This window comes from Sinocyclocheilus rhinocerous, unplaced genomic scaffold, assembly GCF_001515625.1.
Source record: "Sinocyclocheilus rhinocerous isolate Xijiao unplaced genomic scaffold, SAMN03320098_v1.1 scaffold436, whole genome shotgun sequence".
Taxonomy (NCBI): domain Eukaryota; kingdom Metazoa; phylum Chordata; class Actinopteri; order Cypriniformes; family Cyprinidae; genus Sinocyclocheilus; species Sinocyclocheilus rhinocerous.
In genome coordinates this window covers 121,882-142,743 of record NW_015631718.1, presented here as the reverse complement: position 1 = coordinate 142,743, position 20,862 = coordinate 121,882, and the positions used below count along the sequence as shown (strand labels likewise).

The 20,862-nt window shown below is 36.9% G+C and overlaps 1 protein-coding gene and 1 long non-coding RNA gene across 2 annotated transcripts in view; one reads left to right on the top strand and one right to left on the bottom strand.

Moving 5' to 3' along the window:
• Positions 1-20,862, bottom strand: part of LOC107741884 (neural-cadherin) — a 307,523-nt gene that overhangs the window by 189,055 nt on the left and 97,606 nt on the right. The gene's annotated exons all lie outside the window — the stretch shown is intronic.
• On the top strand, positions 15,128-16,828 carry LOC107741880 (uncharacterized). Its single transcript, XR_001640247.1, has 2 exons — positions 15,128-15,398; positions 16,146-16,828. It is a non-coding gene; the product is annotated as an uncharacterized LOC107741880 (long non-coding RNA).

Genomic DNA, 20,862 nt, shown 5'->3' with positions numbered 1-20,862 from the left:
ATATATATATTATTAAATACTACTTCAGTCAAAGTTACTGGGGTTCATCAAACAGGAAGCCATTTTGCTTTCAAACAACAACAAAAACTGAAAACAAAAGCTATGCATATCTATATTTATGTCCATACTCATGCATAGTCAAGGTTTAAGGAATACATAAATAAATGCATGCCTTTTTCAAAATGTATCAAACCAACATGAAAGCCAAGAATACATTTCAGGACCTTTGCATTTGTGTTTTGAACTAGATTTTACAGTATCTTCCTTTGTCTCAAATGAGGATATTCTTATTTGGTATTGACACATGAATGGAAATTATTATTAATTTAATAAGCCGGTATTATGTGAGAAGAGATGGCAGAGTGATGCAAGAGAAAGAAACTGGCTCAATATGGCTCAATGGTCATTTGTACAGTTTAATAGTCATTATATAAAAATAAATGCTAGAATCAAGTGTTCCAGAGAGCTGTGTAATGATATGCAATATTTCAACAGATACAAATAATAATAATAATAATATTTTTTTACTGCACATTGTAATTATCCGGAGCATCTTCCTCCAGAAATCTGGTAAATTTCTGGCCCTGATACACAATGAAGTTTGTTGATCCCTTTTAACCCAACTAGTTCAAGTTCAATCAGCCCTCATTCTCTCATTCTTTGTCATACTCTCTCAATCCTGATTTCTGCTGACAGAGGGAGGGAGAGATGCAATTTGCAGCCGTCTGCATGGAGAGCATTTTTTTTTTTTTTCCATTCTGAACTCAGCACGTAAGCTAACTAACAGGAATCCTGCGTCTCTGGGGCCAGGCAAAAGAGATGTTTCACAGCAAGAACTAAGAAAACTGGAAGGGGAGAGAGACATTTTGGAGAGACAGGAAGAGAATGAGTTTGAGTAGGAAAGAGAGAATACAGAAATAACAAGAATGAGAGAGAGAGAGAGCGAGAGAGAGAGATAGCTAATTAAATACTCTCTCAGAGGATTACAAAGGGCCATTTGGATCCCCCTGTGGAATTGTCACTTTCATAATCATATTATAAAGGGTTAGGCACTCAGATTTTTCTTTTTACATCAAAATTTAAATAAAAGAAAAGACACCGAAAAAAAATACAAAAAAGGAAAAGCTGCTGACTCCAAATTGCATATGCAAAATGCAAACAACAAATGCAAAAGCCATAATGTGGTGAATAAAAGTGACCCCACACACATTTACACACACTGATGGAAAAATTCGATTCCGTCCTGTTTTTGAGGAGCCATTATTAAACAGCACTGTTTCAACACAACTCTAATCAGCATTGCACCTTCACATCTACAGCAACACACACTCACTAGAATTATCTCATAATCATTGAACTGACAGTATTGTTAAATCATAACTAGAACAGGATGATATTTGACCAAAAATATCACAATATTTTTTTCCCCATTTCATTTGATAATAAATATCTATCACAATGTTCATTTCATACCATTAATGGAGAAGGAAAATGCATTCCACCTGTTTGTTAGACCTTGAAAATGAATGTAACCATGTTTGTTTTTAAGATAATGTAAATGAGCTCCATGAAATCATATGTTTCAGAATAAATTCTGTTTTCATACAAATATATAATCAAAAACAGTGTCTGTTCAAAATACTTCATAAAAGTGAACAATTTAATTAATCTTTTAAAATGCAATCAAACAAAAATATACCACCTAATTTACAACAACAACAACTATATTGCATTTTTTCCCCTCAAATAAGGTCCTGCACAACAGTACTTGTATACTGTATAAATTAAAACATGGATGAAAACATATCTTGGTTATATGATATTTCTTAAATGATGATGATTATTATTATTGTTGTTATTTTTTGAAATACATTTTACTATACTTTTTAAAATATATTTCTGTCATAAGTTTGGTTTAATTTGAAGAAATTATTTCGATAGTTTGTCATGTAGACCTTTGAGTTTTAAGCCCTGTTTACACTAGTGCGTTTCCGTTATAAAACAACATTTTAAAATGAAAACGAACTCCGTCCACACTACACAACCGAGAAACACATGTTACTCAAACTAAAACGGTCTGCAGCATTTTCAAAAGTCTCCATTTTCGAGTGTCAAAAATGCCGGGGTAGTGTAAACGATAGGCGTAACCGTAGCATTAAAATGAAAACGCACTAGTGTAAACGTAGCCTCAGTGTATATTTGGCGATAAACTGACTCTCAGAGCAGCTCTGGAGATGAATTGTATGAAGTGCACAGAGACACCCACACACACCTGGGTCCGTATTCCTAAAGATTCTAAGAATCCTCTCAGAGTGCTCTTAATTTAGCTTAAACATTTCTACGCAAGTGTGTTAGCTTAAAAGCGATTCAGGACCAATCTGAGAGCAACTCTAAGCGAGGAAAAGACAAAAACTTTCGTCTTAGTGAAGAGGTGCGGCTAACCCCGTTGCTACGTATGACAGTCTTTTGAAGACTGTGATTGGTTGGTTGTCCAAAAAGGGGGGGGAAAAAAGAGTGCTTTATGGATTATTATAAGCCTTCCTGTTTTACCGTACTCTCTCTCTCACACACATTATATATGAAGAGTTCATTTGCAAAAACAGATAACTCAAATGTATTTATTTTTTTTCTTCAGAAATCAAATTTTTTTATTGCGCATTCCAAGTAATATCAATCAAACTGCAGTTGGGTTGTTTTGATTAAGTAATAATAACTTAAACAAATACAGGTAATTTACAAAATTAAAGTTAATTGAAAGTATCTTTTTTTTACATATTAAAAGTTTGTTTTATAGCAAAAGCAGATAACTCCAACAGTCGTTTTTTGGCAAAAGCAGATAACTCCACATTTCATGTTTTAGAGTTTAAAAAACACTGGTTTAATCTTTGTAATCTCCTCAGATGACAATGTAGATGCCTGACAAACGTTGTTGTTGTTGTTATCATAAACTGTATGGATGTGATTAAACACAATACATGGAGCTTTTCCTTCACCACTGTAACGCGCTGCTTTTGCAAGGTTCCGAGAAAACGTTTCAGCTTTTATTAAATTTTTTTGCCCTGAAGAAGATATCGCAGGTTCATCAAGTTCGTCTAAATTATCCATCCTCGATCACTTTTAGTCAGCTTTGACGAAACTCCTCTCAGCTAGCACGTCTTTTCAAAGTGAAAGTAGCCTTGTCACCTGACCTGAATACAGCACACTGATTCGCTAAAATTGACTTATCGGCTTCTGTTAAACAACAACAAGGGCGCTTGTCGGCTTCTGCAGTAAAACGTGAACTCGCGATGCCTTGAAAGTGGACAAAACCGGCTTTTTTGACAAAATGTGTTTAGGGTTCAGATTGCGCTATATGTGGAGAATAATGCACAGCAATCAGCTCATTTTTAATTTAAAGTGGCGTTTATCGGTTTTTGCAAATGAACTCTTAATATGTAGACTACATATATATTCTTACTTTTTTATTTACCGTGCTGTTAATGTTGTACTTAAGGTATTTGATAGGAAACAAACAGTGACACAATAAGGTTCTGAAAGTGTTGTAATTGTTTGTGTGATCACTTTGCTTGTAGAAGGTTATGACAGAACCAAATCATCACTGCTGCAAAGTTGCATTTTTCCAGTTGCCAAATATGTTAATGTAAAGCCACGTTCACACAGCAGCAGAATAATATTGTCAGTCCTGTATTTGAGTCCTTAACAAGGTTACATTCACACAATACAGTTATTTACAGGGGTGACAACAGCATTCTATAACCAAACTCACACCCATCTATTTTCAGGACTCACAACCGCATTCTCAGAAAACACGCGCTGTATGAACTTGACGACCAGTTGTAGTACAGTGCGAGAGAGCCGCTCATGTGTGGTTTCACTCTGGGTAAGTTACAGCGACCAAGAAACGAGCTGTGTGTCATCTGAAAGTTTTAGATCCAGTCACTGTTCTCCACTGGAGTGGTTTCCGTCAGTTTTGTGTTCTGTGCGTGACTCAAAAGCAGTGTCATGCGCGGGATGCAGAAAAGGATGCGAATGCTTATACGGGCTTGACTCTCATTGCACGTTAATACAGATGAGATGCTACTGTAAGCTGCTGTTTGAACAGGACATTTCGAGACTCACACCTGTAAGGAAATGTGGTTGTCAATCCCTAAAACTGACAGTGTGAACATGGCCGTAGTTAATGTAGTGATTACTTTCATTTCTGGAGCTATGGCATTTTTAAACTGTGTCAGAGATGTTAGCGTGTTTCTAATAATATCGGTCATTATCACTGATCACATGATCACGGTCAAACATGCACTCCACGATCTAATGTGTAGTGTCGTCTTAACTCACTGGCATGCATTGTGTGCAATGCATCTCTTCTCCCTCTTCACGTTTCGTTGATTTTCTCCACTGCTAAAGAAACTCTCAAGCCTCTTTAAAAAAAGTCCTTGTCATACTCCTAACATTTTTGGACCTTAAGAGCTCTTTTAAGGGTTAAGCTGAATTACTTTTTTCTTTACTAGGATTTTTAGAGGAAACGCCCACATTTCTAAGAATTTTCTTAGAATTTTGTCACTAGGAGCAACTCTTTGTACCAAGACTTTTCATGAGTACAGGCCCTGATCATCTACGTGGAGGAAAACAACAACAAAAATCTCAGAGATTGCTAGTAAATTACACAAACAATTACAAAGAAATGGCAAGTCAAAACACATTGAATTAAACGTAACATTTTGAAGTAGAAAAACTGAAATTGTATTTTCTTGAAAAATTTAATCTTTGCATTTATTATTATTATTATTATTATTATTATTTACAATGTAGATATGGGCTATTGTGGATTGATTGATTGATTGATTGATTGATTGATTGATTGATTTTTTTTTCTTTCTGATAAATATCAGAGCCCTAATCATAAAAGTTGCCTTCTAAAGTTATTGGCCATGTTATCTCAATTCTTCAGCAGCAGTCACTGATATCTTTCAAGATGCTTCCTGAATGGGGCGGCTACAACTGAGATTTCCTAGAGCACTCTGGGTATTAAACGGCACTGAAGATGCTCAGCATCCTGTCTGCTCCTAAGAGCATTACGGTGGAGTTTGACACTGAGCTGGTTTAATGTGGGCTTTACCTTGACTGCAGACCTCGCTGTCTAATCACCCCTGCTGCTCACACGGTTACAGCTGAGCCCAAATCCCACTGGATTTCATCTGTTTGGCTTCCACTGAGTGAGGTGAGATTCCTTCTTATTGCTTCCACCTATCAAAGACTTTATCAGATCAGCGACCACTAAAGGAAAAACAGAAAACTAAGAAGGCCACTTTGGCGGGTCTGGATCGACCCATCCCACAAACACTGTGACAGGTTGAGTGAGGTATCTCAGCTGCCTTCATTTAGGACTTTATCTCTGTAACCTCAAAGTAGATGAATGTGATTCTGACTGCACAGATCACTGAGAAACCAGCTTTCACGTATAACGTTTAATTATTTTTAAATGTAATTTATTCCTGTGCCAATCTAAATTTAAAGCAGCCATTACTCCAATGTCACGTAATCCTTCAGAAATCGTTCTAATATGCTGATTTGGTGCTCAATAAATATTTCTTATCAATGTTGAAAACAGTTGTGCTGCTTAAAGTTTTTGTGGAATTCTTTGAAAGGATTTTTGGAAGAATTCCAAAAATGATTAATAGAAATTTCAAATGAACAGCAACTTTTGATCAATTTAAGGCATATTTGCTGGATAAAACTATAACCTTTGTAACTTTTAACTTTTAATATAACTTTGCAACTACATGTCAACTAACTCTCATTAGAGTATTAGTAGACTTATGGTTAGGGACAGTGGATTAAGTTGGCATGTAGTTGCAAAGTTAAATGGGAGATCAACTGCTATTTCATGCATGTTGAGTTATTTACACTGTTAAAGAGTTGGATTCTCATGCTAAACATGGCCAAAGTTAAAAAAAACGATATGAATGTAGAACAGAGTATTTCTGTGTCAAATAATACTCCTTCCGATTTTGTACAAGTTTCGGAGGGTTTTTTTCTTCATGACGTAATGAAGGGTGGAACTCCTTGTATGGGCATTTCTCCCGGAAGAGCGCACCTGCGCACACACATCGACCAGAGCGTGAGCAAGAGCGCGCCCATCAACGCGCTTCATTCGGCTGCACTGAACAGGACTCGCTCGAGAAGAATGTCTCCAAAGAAGTGTGTTTTTGGTTGTAAGTGAAAGATAACCTTGTTCAGCTTACCAAAGAACCCAGCGTTATGTAAACAGTGGATGCAGTTTGTTTTTCCGGGGCAGCAACGGAGTTTTGCAAGTATGTTTGTTGACGAACGTTTTATAAACAAGGCCCAGTTCGGTGCTGGATTTGCACATCGTTTGATACTGGAAGAAGGAGCGGTCCCAGCTATAAAAGATCCCAGTCATGGTTCAGAACTGCAGACGGTAAGTAAAATGGCATCAAATGTCTGTGTTTTGTTGGCAATCGGGCAAGTGCTCGTCACTCTTTAGCTCCGCCCAAGGCGCGCCTCCAGGAGCTCGACAGTTTTCGGAGAGAAACGGAAAGCTGTATTTTATTTTATAAATATGATAAAACTAAAGACTCTTTGGAGCTATGAACGATGCTATACTACTCTATAGGTACTCAAGATCAACATGAGATTGGGTGAAACTGTGTGTGTTATGTCCCCTTTAATTATAGTTATTAGAAAGTGTGCTGGGGGACCATCAAAACAAAATGTTAGCAGATATTAACCAGACAGTCTACTAATACGCTAATGACTATAGTTGACATGTATAGTTGCAAAGTTACTTGTAGTTAGAGCGTCTAAAGTGGATTATCAAAATTAGGCCCTATCATACACCCCGCGCAATGCGGTGCAAGGCGCGGTGCAAGTGTTTTCTGCTAGTTTCAGCCCGACACAGTTCTCATTTTCCCATCCTGCCCAACGTGGTTAATTGCACGTTACGCCCAAAAAACACCCATTACTCATTAAGATAATAGGGACAACCCGTTTAGACCATGCGCCCGGGCGCGCCAACTGTTTTCCCGTCGTTAAACTAGCAAAAGTGGATTCGGACATGCCCTGAGTGCACCTGCGCCGTGCGCTTAAGATCGTTAAAATAGGGCCCAAAGTTTTATAATTATAATAACAACTAATATTAATATACAACTTAAATATTAACAAATTAAATGAAAACAGTGGTATGCAGTCTTCAAGTATTCTCAATTACATAAATAATCTATTTCACATAATTAAACAAGTAAACAACACTCACTGCTCTTTATTTATTTGTTTGTTTATGATTTTTACTTTGTCAATATTTTTGTTTGTTTAATATTTATGGCACAATAGGCAGTAGCAGGTCTATTAGGCTGCATTTACGCTGGAACACCCAATGCTGATTGGTGCTGATATTTTGACAGAAATTATTTCCCTCCACCGGTTTACATGTACAGACCCACTGTTACACTAATAACTCACCAGACAAGCAGTTTGACCGAGAAGTGCATTTGCTCACATGCACAGCCAAGCAATTATTCAAAAGCAGCCGTCTGTCAGTTTGATAACACTGGTAGTGAATTGAGTTTGTACTTGGGACTATATATACATACACATATGCCAGGGCTGGGCGATATTGCAAAAAAAAAAAAATCTTGATTTTTTCAGAACATTTGACCGGTGTAAATGTGAAACCAATTCACTTGTTAAATATCTTTGCAGAAAAAAAATGCATGATAAAAACATCCTGTATAATATAAAACACATACACACTTATACATTTACATCAACAGGAACTGTTCAACAGGAACACAAACTATTCTGTGCTATTCTGAGAGAATTCTGCTGGCCCATGAGCACTTATGCCATTTTAAGCTAGAAACCCTTTTGTTGATTGCTGCAATATATCCAACCATGAATCAAACACCTTGGAGGACTTAAATAAGTGCTGATTAGCATGACCGGCAAATGCCCCAATGCAACAAGACACTCCTATTCATTTTCATTCCCGGCAGCCGGCAAGCTATAAACGTCCAACACCACCACAGCAGATTCATTCTTAAACATCAAACAAAAGGAAGATGAATCAAATATCACTTTCCTTTAAATTAAATATGAAATCTCTTTTCTCTGCAGCTTCCTCCACTTTGACTACCTTTCTCGCTAATCAGCTTTGACTACAATTCCTCTAATCTTCCAAGCAGTCAATCCATTTACCTTAATATGTTCTCCTTCACACCTCTGAGCTTTAAAGACAGTGTAATTCGTTACAGTGTTTTACTTAAGCCGAGCCATCTGGTTTCATCTTTTTTTACTTTTACAGTACTGTGAAGAATCCTGTGGTCAATCTTCTTCTCTCTCTCTCTCGCCCACTACTGCATATCTCTCTATCAACAGGCAAGCTGTGGTACGAAGGGATCCATTGGCTTTGTAAACTGTGTGCACTTTTGTTTTAAGGGAATCTTTCTGAAGGAGCTCTGAAGGTGAGGGGTTAAATCTAGGGAGGATTCTGAAAATTAATTCCCTTGTCTAATAAAAGAATGAAAACTCTTTGAAAGAGTGGAAGAAACGGAGAGCAGCATTTCAATGCCTATGCCTCAAAAGGCCTTTGAAACCTCTTAGCCTTGACTGCTGGAACATCTTTCTATAGTCTGTTTGGGAAGAAGAGAGAATGAATATGTGGTTGATGTTGTTTCTCTTGCTTCCATCTGCAGTTTATCTGCCGAGCAACCATCGCTGATTAGAGAAAATTAACCATTTGACTCTTCACATTTCATTCTGACTGTTCTTCATCGTGTCCTGGCTGCATTCTTAAGATGCTCAAGAGGAGAGCTATATATTGGCTGATTTGGTGCTTTTTTTCCTGTGTCTGATGTTTGAACCAGGATTCTGGGTTTGTGAATCCATGAAATTCTGTTTGAAGTAATGAGTTTGTGATCGGAGGAACTGATTTTGCACAGCACAGATGAATAAGGGTCTGAATCAGCTGCAAAACAATGATCACTTCCAATGAAATAAATGTAGTTTGCAGAAACACATACAAAAAAACTGCATAGATACAGTATAAATACTGTATAGTTCACAACTATAGTTAGTCACAACTGATCTTTGAAGTAATTAATGAGAAGAAATGAGTAATGCCACTCAAATGAGTAATGATGTTTTTCATACATCATTTACAGAAATGCAGTTATTCTGCTAAATAAAGAGTCCTTCCTGCAAATCACAACCATGATGAAGCTGTTGTTCCATGTAAAGTTGAATTTATAAATACATATTGCAATAAATATTTATAAATGAGCTGATTCACAGACAGACAGAAAAACAGACATGCAAGACTGAAACTGATGCTCAGAGTAATGAGGAAAGTTTTTCATTTTTCCACTCTGTTTGATTGCAGTTATTAATGAGTTTAATGAGGATAAAACGGAGATGTTGCGAGTTGGTTTCATTGTCTGATTCCTTAGCCTTATGCAACTCCTAGTACACTGATCAATTTGTACATTATTTATTTATTAATTCAGTGAATAAACTTTGGTTGTCCAAATTCTTCAAATTGAAATTCTTCAAATTGAAACCCCAGTGTCTAATGAAGCTACTATTGTTTTACATTTGGGGAAATTTAATACATACAAAAAATATAGGCATTTCCTGTATGTACAATTAATCTATTTAGAATAGTGCCAGATAACAAACCGATTGAATTCTGAAGGCTAGTGGCCTACAGATGAAGCTGAAATCAGAGTAGATTAAAGATAAAGGCTTGAGACAAGGCTTGATTTTGTCTGTTTCTAGAAGTCCAAGACAAGGGCTCCATTGATATGCTCCGCAGTTTTGGAGTTGTTCTCCAAACCAGATGTCAGTGCACTAAATAGTCGTGAAACTGCTTGCCAGAAGTGTTCATAGATTTCAGCAGGGGTGCCATCAGGTCCTTTGTTCTTTGTCAGGGGCTTTGTTATTTGGCATCTGACAAAAAGCTTTACAAAAGTCAATTAGAGCTAATGGGTTGTCTAGTTGTTCTGCTAAAACACATCACTGTAAGCACCGCATTACAGGCCGGGAAGACTGCTGTTCTACTATTAGGCCATAGGGGCAGGGGAAGAGTTTCAAAACACATTCAGCTTTGGCTTGAGATGGGCCATGACCCAGTCTGATGAGCCACTGACCCTTTTTCTCCCAGCTGATCAAGCCTGAGAGAAAATCTGTCACTCATTTCATGCATTTCCCACTTAATCTGCCATGGGAAAATATTAAGACTGTGCCACCATGCTCATCATCAGGACCGAATCTGAGCACTCAATCGATCTGGGGCTTCTGCCCAAAATAAAGCTCAAAATAAGAAACAGATCAAAATCTAGTTGTAATGTTGAAAGACGAGAGAAAAAAATGCAAATGCATAATGTAAGATAAGAAAAATATAAGTTGAACAGGTCTTTAGTCATTAAACATCCAAATTCAAACAAAAATGTAAAAAGTATATAATTTCTAGATCTTCCTTTTTTTGTTTGAGGGAATGTTAAAAATCTGTTTTCTATCAGTTCTTCATGTTCTCTATGAGATTTCTTTAAAAAAATGTAAATGAAATGCTAAATAAATCCTTTTAATTCCTCTTACCTTGCCAATATAAACTTCAAAGGCAAAGATTAACATTGATGCTTAAGCTTGAGTACAATACCAGCTGATGCACACATCTTTTTTAGCAAAAGGATAGACTCTTTCCATCGGTTTTCATTTTTAACTATATGAAGTATATGGTGTTAATCTAAACAGGCATAATTTTGGGGTTACATAGTTTAGCAGTCAAGTTTTATGTGTCTGTCCATGGCATGCAAAAATGAAGCAAATTATGGTTAGACATATTCAGCATAAATGTGCAAAACACACTTTGAAACGGGTTCCAAGATTCAAAATTAGTTGGTCTTTGTGTTTTGCTGCAATCCTAATCCTTAATCCTTATTTCTTGAGTGAATTCATGTGTATAAATAAACGAAATTGTAAGAATAAATTCTAAAATGTTATTTTGTGGAGAGAGGTGTGCAAATGTTTTGTTTTTGTTGTTTTTTACCCAAAGGGAAAAAAAGGGGGGGGGAATAGCTCATATTCTTTTGCAATTTGGCTAATTGGAAAACAAGAGGAAAAGAAAATCGGAACAACAACATTGCCAGTAGGCAACAACTTACAACTTGAACAAGTATTCACAGAATACGGGTACAGAACACAAATAATACTTCCCTATAACAGCATTTTATGTGTGTTAATTTATGCCCTCTAGCAATCCTACATATATACCTACATGACAACATGGTGCATTCCCTTTCTGAAACCTATTTAAATCACAACATCTGACTTGATTGCATGTATTAAAATAAGACTGCAAATGCTAAAATTACTTAATACAAAGTTAATGTAAACTAAAAACAAACAACACTTTGCAGCACCCATTAATCTTGGTTAATATTAATTTCAGTCAATACTAATACATATGCAAATGCATATAACAGCATTATTTTCACAAATGAACATAAACCAAGATTAATACATGTAAAATAAGATAATTGCTAATGCATAATACCAAATGCATTAACAAATATTAATGTATGCATGCATAGCATATAGCAAACTAATTCTTATTGTATGAAAGTGTTACCAAAATGTTGTATTACACGTTTAACGAGAGAGAGAGAGAGAGAGAGAGAGAGAGAGAGATTTTACAATACTTTAAGACAAACCAATTACCACAAACATAATTGATCAAATCCCATTAAATCAACATATTAAAAATGTATTCATCCTCTACAACAGAGCAAAGTACATTTTTGTAGCACGAAATACTGGAATTTTTTTTTCAGATCATTCATCAAACTATAGCAATTAAAATCTCTTTTTAAATGAGCTTTCAACGTTTTAACAAATATGAATACCACATCATCATCAGATCCCTTCACCCTATTTCGTCTACTCATATATACAGCCATCTTTGCTTTTCCCAAAATATAATTAAAAAGCTGACACTGCTCCCTCTTTTTCTGGGAATACCTATAACCTAGAATAAACATCTTTTTAGAAAAAAAAAACTACACCAAATAAATTAAAAAATATTCTCCAGCATGGAAAACAGAGGCTAGAGACGGCAACAATCCATAACACAATAAAAAACTGTTTCACGCAGAGTACAGAAAGGAAGTCATGATTATCATCAAAGTTTAAAACTGAAAAGCATTGGTCTCTGTGCAGAACTTTAATGAATAAAGTGTACAACAATTCCTAATCAGCATAATTTACAGACACAAAATAATTAGCTTTTTCTAAAATCCCATACAATCCTTAAAATCTGGGAGAACCCTTATCGAAGGAAAAAGATCAGTATCATTGAGTTAAACAGAACCGTTACAATACAGAGCAAAGTATGCTCAGTTAAGTCTGTTAAATCTTCTCTCCACTTATTGAGTAACAATGTGATCACACGAGTGAAGTGTACCTTTAAATGAGAGGCAAAGCGATGAGCATTGCCCATGTTTGCACCTGTAAACTGAATTACATGTCCCAAAGTCACTACATTTGACAAACCAAACTTCTTGAGTAGACTAGGACCCATTTGACAGGTTATACTCAAACAAGTCCCGTGTACGACTGGCTCTTGAAAGCAACCAGTACAATGAATCATGATATCCCATCCTCTCCCGTTTTAACAAATTCCAGCTGGCAGTCCATTCGAGTTGAATTGTTTTAAGTCTATTAAGAACAAAGTTCTGCTCAGTCCACCCAACTGATTCAAAATAATGCATGCTAGAGGTCTCCACACCAGGTCTGCAGCACCACAGGGAAGCCCCTGTATGAACTGGAATCGCACAGATGGTCTTCTACTACTCAGGTGGATCAAACCTTGTCCTCCTTCATCCCTCGGCAAATACAGTACACTCTGAGACGTCCAGTATAATCCGTCCCAAAAGAAATCAACAAAAAGCACCTGAACCTTTGACAGCAACTCAGTGGAGGATCGACACATGTCAGGCGATGCCATAAAGTTCGATGAAATCAAATTATTAATAAGAAGAACGCAACCTCTATAAAACATTTTTGGTGAAATCCACTTCAGTTTGACTATATGACTTTTAACCTTCTCAAGGACATTATCCCAGTTTTTAAGTCCAAATGTTTCTTCACCCAAAAAAACACCTAAATATTTTAGCCTTTTTTGGGGCAGTAATATAAGAACCACCCTCCTGCAACTTAAAGGTAAACATTCTTTATAACATTCTTTATTCTAAGCTATCATTCAGTACTGCCAAAATATCTTCTCCAAATACAGGCCAAAAGGATTTCTAAAAAATCAACAGGTAGTCCATCTAATCCAGGAGTTTTCCTGTTCTGCATTTTTCAATCTCAAGAGCTTCACAATAGCGTTAGTCTCTAGTGGCTTCAGCCAGGCCTTGGAGTTTCTCCACTTCAGACTCCAGAGCTTTCATCGAATTCATCAAGACTTTGGTGACATTCCTATTGTATTGTTGACACAATTGCTTTGTTTGAACTTTTAATCCCACCACTGCTGTAGAGACATAAAATGACTTTTTGTTATTAGATGGTTTTTCCAAAAAGTCACAAAACTTCTTTACATTTTTTATCGTTAAAAGAGCTGTATTAAATTGCCAGTAGGCACTACTAGGCTTTACACATAAAAAAAAAAAAGAATTACAACACTAGAGTGGTCAGAAAAGTCTGCTGGACAAATAAAACAATTTTTAAATATATTGACATGATGTTTAAAGCAATAAAAGTGATCAAGTCTGGCCATAGATTGTCTTTACAATGAGTCCAGGTGTACTGACTTTGATTACCATGAAAAACTCTCCACACATCACATAAATCATGAGTCTTTATCAAATGAATCCTATGAGTGTGAGAAGCAGGATGAGGATCCACATGATTTCTATCCAATCTACTATCTTCTGTGCAATTCCAATCCCCACCAATAAATACAATCTCATTATCTTAACACTTGCAGCCTTTAAAAAAAAACAGTCTCTCTGTGCCAACAACTGGAGCATATACAGTAATAAACACAAGTCGTACATTTTCATATGATGCACTACTTTTTAACAAATGGCCTTTAATGACCTCAACACACTCAACAGACTGAGGAGTAAAAAAAATTGGAAAAGAGAATTACCCCTCCACCAATGTTATTAGTTTTGTGACTCAAAAAACATCACCATCCCATTCTCTCTTCCAATCAACTTATCAACAGTACTATGGGTTTCTTGTACAAAAATAACATCTAGATTAATAGAAGGGAGCACAGCCTGAAAAATTAAGCCATTTTTCCTTCATCTTTAGTACCATTTAAATTCAAGCTACTGTAAGATTTAAAGAACCTCAGACACTTTAATCTTCTGAAATATGGACAATGCACACAAAGGGCCCTATCATACACCAGGCACGATGTGGCGCCAGGCGCGACGCAAGTGTTTGTTGCTAGTTTCAGCCCGACGCAGTTATCATTTTCACATCCTGCGCCACATTGTTTAAATAGCAAATGCATTTGTGCCCATGGGCGTGCTGGTCTGAAAATGAGGTGTATTCAGGCACATTGTTTGCGGGTTGCTATTTTGAGGCAACTGAAATAGACTGCGCCTTTGACCAACTGGGAGAAGCGTTCAGTCTTTGCTCTTGCAAATTCCACCATGTAAATAGCGAATCCGCCATGGTGCGAGCGCAACTGGCCTTTAAAGGGAATGGGAGATGAGACTCTGATTGGTTTATTGCACGTTACACCCAAAACACAACCATGACTCTTTAAGAGAATAGGTACAACCCTATTGGACCATGCGCCCGGCGCGCCGACTGTTTTTCCCGTCGTTAAACTAGCAAAAGTGGATTTGGACACGCTCTAAGTGCACTTGCGTTGTGCGCTTTAGACCATGCGCTTAGATCCTTAAAATATGGTCCACGTGTATTAACATACAGACATCCGTTTCGACATCTCACTGAGAGAAGATGTGAGAAAAGTCCATTCTCACCTATCCTTTTCATCCACTTCCTTCCCCTCACCCATCTCAGCTCTCAGCTCAGCATACTCAGCTCACTCAGAATGGTCAATAGCAAAATATAATGTTCTGACTTTGCAGGACAGTCGATCGCCAGGAGCAGGGTTGGGCACCCCTGCTGTAGAGGGTGTGCCATTTCCCAGTGTCTTTTATGCAACTTACCATCTATCACCCAAAAGGTGTACACAATCAATGCAAATTCCAATTGTAAGTTCCCGTCTCCATTTGGAGGATGTTTGTCTTAGTCTGAGTATTTAAGTGAATGTTGCAAGAAGATCTGGGCGCTTCTGTAACCAGATGAGCGTGTTGCGTGGAGTGTGTCCATACACTCCATACTATGTATTTTCCTGAATTCAGGTATGCATCCTTTACTCTGACATTTATCTTTGAAAATTTCTCTGCTTTATTCAAGTTGTACGTAGTTATATAACTATCAGGGGTTAGACAAATAGTACTTGCATAACCTCTGATTATTGTTTGAGCTTTAACTAAGTTGTACATAGTTGACTGTAGGGGGCTAAACAGAACTACTATTTAAAGAATGATAAGCATGGGCGACCTATTAAATAGTATTAGTCATAATCTCTTGCTAATGATCAGACTGGCGAGTTTGTGACCGTGAGGTCGTGTAAAACAGCCGACGTGAGACACTCTGAGCAACAGATTCCTAATGAACGAGTAAATATAAAAAAAAAAGTTAAAATTTAAAAATAAATTAAGTAAAGAGTTATCTAGAATAATCAAATGTTAGAATAATAATAATTAGAAATGGACAAACAACCAATTTGCATTTCAATCTAAATTCGAGGTCATAATAAAATGGAGTCATATTAGAATTTAATTAAAATTAAATAACTTTGCGCACCGAAAACCTTCAGCCATTGTTGGATACCTTCGTTGGGCCAATTGCGTGGACATTACAATAACTATTTTTAACTCACTCATATGACAAAAGAAAAATAAAATAAAAACAAATTATAAAAAAAATACTAAACATTTTCACCATTTTTTTTTATTTTTTTTATTTTTTTTTGCTTTCAGATCAAGTTTCTTTAACCAATAAATTTCTTGATGCTTAACACTGAGTAACCACTTTATTTCAAGGACCAGAACTGTGTGGAGGCTACAGAATCCTCATCAGAGTCCATTCCAACATATCAAAAGTCTGAAAACACTCACTTTGAAGAGGAAACTTTTTCATTTTATCAGGAGACTGAAAAAAATCTTTTTTTTTTTTTTAAATTTTTTTTTATCCTTATCTCTGGAAGAAGTATCATCTATAAGCATCTCACTTTCTTCATCCAAAGCAATTCAACCTCTTTTATTTCCATGCTAGTACTTGCCTCTTCCTCAGTATCAGTGATTATCTGTTGACTGTTCTCAACAGAGTTCTCTGTTTTCCTGCTTCAACATTTAATTGTGTTCAAACCTCTCAGCTCTGTTTTGTTGTTTCTGTTTTGTTCCCTGAGAATCAATTGATTCATTCTGTTTCTGACTCTGAGATTCATTTAAAAAAAAAAAAATGTGTCCTTAAGATTCATTTGATCCATATTGTTCTTGTCCCTGCGATTCATTCACTTCTTTCTGTTTTTGTCTTTGAAGTTCATTTAATTCACCCAGTATTGGTCTCTGAAGTTCATTCTGCTGTTGTCTTTGATGTACAGCTAATTCATTCTGTTTTTGTCCCTGATTTTCACTTGATTCATTCTGTATTTGTCTCTTCTGAGTTTCATTTGATTCATTCTGGTTTTGTCTTTGAGATTAATTCAACTTGTTCTGGAGTCTTATTAGCCTCAGCAGTATTTTTTTCTGGACAAGAACGTAGGAGTTGACCCTCCATGCCACACCTAAAAACATTTCATGTTTTCTGAGGAGGCATAAACCATATAATCATCTACTTGTAACGGTGGTGGCCGCCCTAGCATAAATAAACTCTATTAAGGAAAATATTCGGGCGCTAGTCAGGTTTTAACCCTGACAATTTAAATTAACCCAGGATAGCCCAAAAAAAGAAACCACCTGTTACAATAATAAAAAAAACAGTCCAATGAATAATTCAGAAGGGGAATTTATTCCATAATGTCCATGAGAAAAAAACGTGTTTGAAAAAGGTCATCCAAAAAGAAAAAGAAACAGTTCACAACTTTATTTCACTTCACACGTGAAATTGATACGTGAAGAAAAGCGCGTCATTCTATTTTCCACAGTGGCAGTTTCACGTCCACGTTCATTCATAAATTGACCATAGAAAGAGAGAGAAAAAAGGAACATTAAATAAAAATTGTTCATATTTAAGAAAACAATAACATCAAACAACAGTCTTAAAGAGCAAAAGTAACATTTGCATAATTATGAAAAAAATAAAAAACACAAAGAATGTGCGGATGGGAATCTAATGTGAGTAGGTATGTGTGTAGTAATGTGTGAAATGGCGGCGGCGTACATGTAGGCTACTGACCAGGTTTGCAATCGTGAAGGAAGCTGAAGAGTGTAGCGGGTCGTCATCAGACACCGGGACAGGAGGATGAACAGGCAAGCTTGTTGTTGAAATATCTCACCAACACAGACGATCTTGAAGCGCCACGCTTAAAGTTTAGTCAAACTCCACGACGCTCAAACAACACTCACAGGAAGCAATACTCCGAGCGGCCGTATTTCTACTCCATTAACCATTAACGTTCAACCATGCACCTGCAAACCTTGCACGCAAACTTTCTGATGACGTGTTTTTCTCAGGTACGTCACATCTCCTTTATATCCTCCATCCTTCCGCCGTTAATTGAAAACTCCGCCCCAATCACTCAAAGTGAAAACGAAAGTAAACCAAAAGATGTTGTGGCCCAAAGTTTTTGCACTGCCACATACTCTTAACTTGAATACTAAATTGAGTTCTTTATTGTTGTTTTTTTTAGAATCATAATCTAAAACGTCTATCATATTCAATTCTATCATATCTAACGAAACAACATGCTTCAAATGCGGAAATTTACAACCAAGAGGAATCAATCTTATCAGTGACATTAACTGCCCATGTCTTGCCAGTTCCCTCTCCAGCATCTCATTACTAAATGGAGGGACTTGAGACAAAATTATCTTTTTTTGCCGGATTAACGAGCGGTACCTCTTGAACAAAGACATCCCGAATCATTAGACCTTGCTCAACAACTAAGGCCACTTTGTCAAAACTATCAAAGAAACTCACAACTCCATTGTTCATTCTGGACGCAAATGTAACGCTATCATAACCAACAATCTCTCTGACTGCTAAAACGGAACCCCCACTCCCCCCAAAAACAGCATAAAAAGCAAACAAAAAATTATACAACATAATCAAAATATAATAAAACTTCTAAAGCTCTGTAAAGTTACAACTGCACTCATCACATTATGCTGCATTGGCCTGTACTATATTTATACTAGACACTACTATATTTCCAGTACTATAAATATGTACTTTCTAACTTAATGTCTGACACCAAGAACAACTCAAAAGCACTCTGTATAAATGGTCAGCATGTGTTGACATTTAAAGCCTCCATTCTAAAGGTAAAGTAACAAAGTAACAATGCAATCCTTCTTAAAATGGGACTGAGAACACCGGAAAGGTTAGAAACATACAAAATCTTCCCAAACCTACCGTCTCTGCCAGTGTGTTAGCTGAAACTCACATATTTAGACCGTCACTGTCACTGCCAAGATAGAGGATTTCTGTGAGAAAGCTTAGGGAGAGAAAGCTCTCAATTTTCAGTTTCCCATATTTTCACAGGTGTGAGAGCCAGATTAAGAGATTTAATTTTTGTTTGTTAATTCATTTATTTGTATGCACCAAATAAAGTCAAGAAAACAGCAAATAATTGCTTAATTCCGATGGTGGCGCAATCCCTTTTTTTCAGTCTCATCATTTCTTCTCCTCCACCAGACAATAATACCCAATAAACAACCATGTCTGAAAGTCTCTAACAGGATTATTAATGAGATTAATAATGGTAAAGGGCAATGACAGGATCAGAGGATTAGCCATGTAGCTTTGAAGTCAATTTGAGGAAGAAAAATTGATTTGGAACAGTTCACAGAAGTGCATGGGAAAAATGCAAAGAGAATCTACCTACTTGGACAGGAATTTCAAGCAAGATGTGCAACTTTTTCATTTACATTATTGCAAAAATGTGAGTGATTTTGATTCCGATACAAGGCCAGATTTATTTGGCACCGTGTCCTGCAATGTATAATTTGGGCCTGTAGTGCTGACTCCAGCTATGGCCAGTATTACACCACCCTCAGGCTTTTAAAAAGCAATTCTCCTCAGTGATTGGTTTCCTCTGCTCCGTTTCCTCTTATTTCTATATTAGACAGATGGAGGAAGAGGTATTGTGTGTGTGTGTGTGTGTGTGTGGTGTGTGGTGAGGGGGGTTGGGGTAAATCTCTTGGCTAAATGTGCAGCTTTTTCCAGCATGTATATGGCACTAATTACAGCATGATTTGAACAAAGCGTGTTCTCGTTAGCCCGATACTGCAACCTTAATCAGTCTGTAGGTGGATGAAGAACACAGCATCAGTACACAGAATTGCAATTAAAGCCCTCTAAAAAAATAACTGGCCTAATGAAGCCACCTGTTTGTTCAGAGAGTGCGAGAGCGAAAGAGATGTGGGAATGAGTGAGTGGAGCAACTAAACAGTCATGACTCACTCATTGTGGCATGAAATGTGTCTTTAACTTTGCCTCACAGCAATCAATAGCACTGGTGCACATTCCCATGTGTTTGTGGTCCAAGCTGCCAATGCGGAATGAAGCGAAAGCAATTAAGAAGCCAGAAGAAATTCAGAAATGCACCAACACGTGACTGCACTTTCAATTTAAAAGAAGGAATGTAGCGAGTAATACATCCCTGAAGTGGAGTTAGTGCTGGAAGAAGTGGTGTAGTCTTTCCTGTAGTCCACTATGGCTGTGAATGGTATTATATATGTGAAATCTTGCTGAGTTGTGAGTTGACGTCTTGTTTGGATCAGCATTGTGCTGGGGGCAGGGGGATCGGCTGGAGATCCATACAGTGTGTGTGTGTTTATGGGAGGTGGTATGCAGCAGACTCTCTTTAACTGCTCAAACACTCAAGCAGATGTTTTGGATCCTGACCTTTACTCTGAAGCTAACAAAGACTTAGCATCTGATAATCCCCTGCCCTTGTGACTTGTTAGAATAAGCCAAACATTAAGCCCACAGTGAGTAGCAGACTATCTCTGATTCGCTTCCTGCTCCTCCTTCTGGAGGAGGTGAAAGTAGCTATGACCCTGCTTCACTGCAAGAATGTGCTGCCTGTTAAGACATTTAAACATTTTTTATAGAATGCAACAAATAAGAGCAATGTGGCTGAGACCACAATCACTGAACATTTATAACACATTAATTTTTTTATATTCATTGTTAATATTCATTTTCCTGTTTTATTCTATAACATAAAAAACATCAGCAAGGGCCTGTGGGAATTTTTTTTTTTTTTTTTTAGCTTTTGTACTAAATTAGTGTATCATCACATTTTCACTCACAAAGCCTAAACTGCATCAAAATCCAAAGCTGCTCAATGCAAACAACAACAACAACAAATAAACACATAAATAATAATAATAATAATAATAATACTGTCCCTGCACTTTTAGGGACTACGACAGTGTGATTCGCCTGTAGGTGATAATTCATATTTTTACAGATGCCTGTAGAGCTACAAATCCCAGAACACTTCCCTCACAATGTTGAGAGAAAGATTAGAACCCTGTCAGAGATGTAAAACACAGCAGTTTAACACAGCATCCTTAAAAAAAAAAAAAA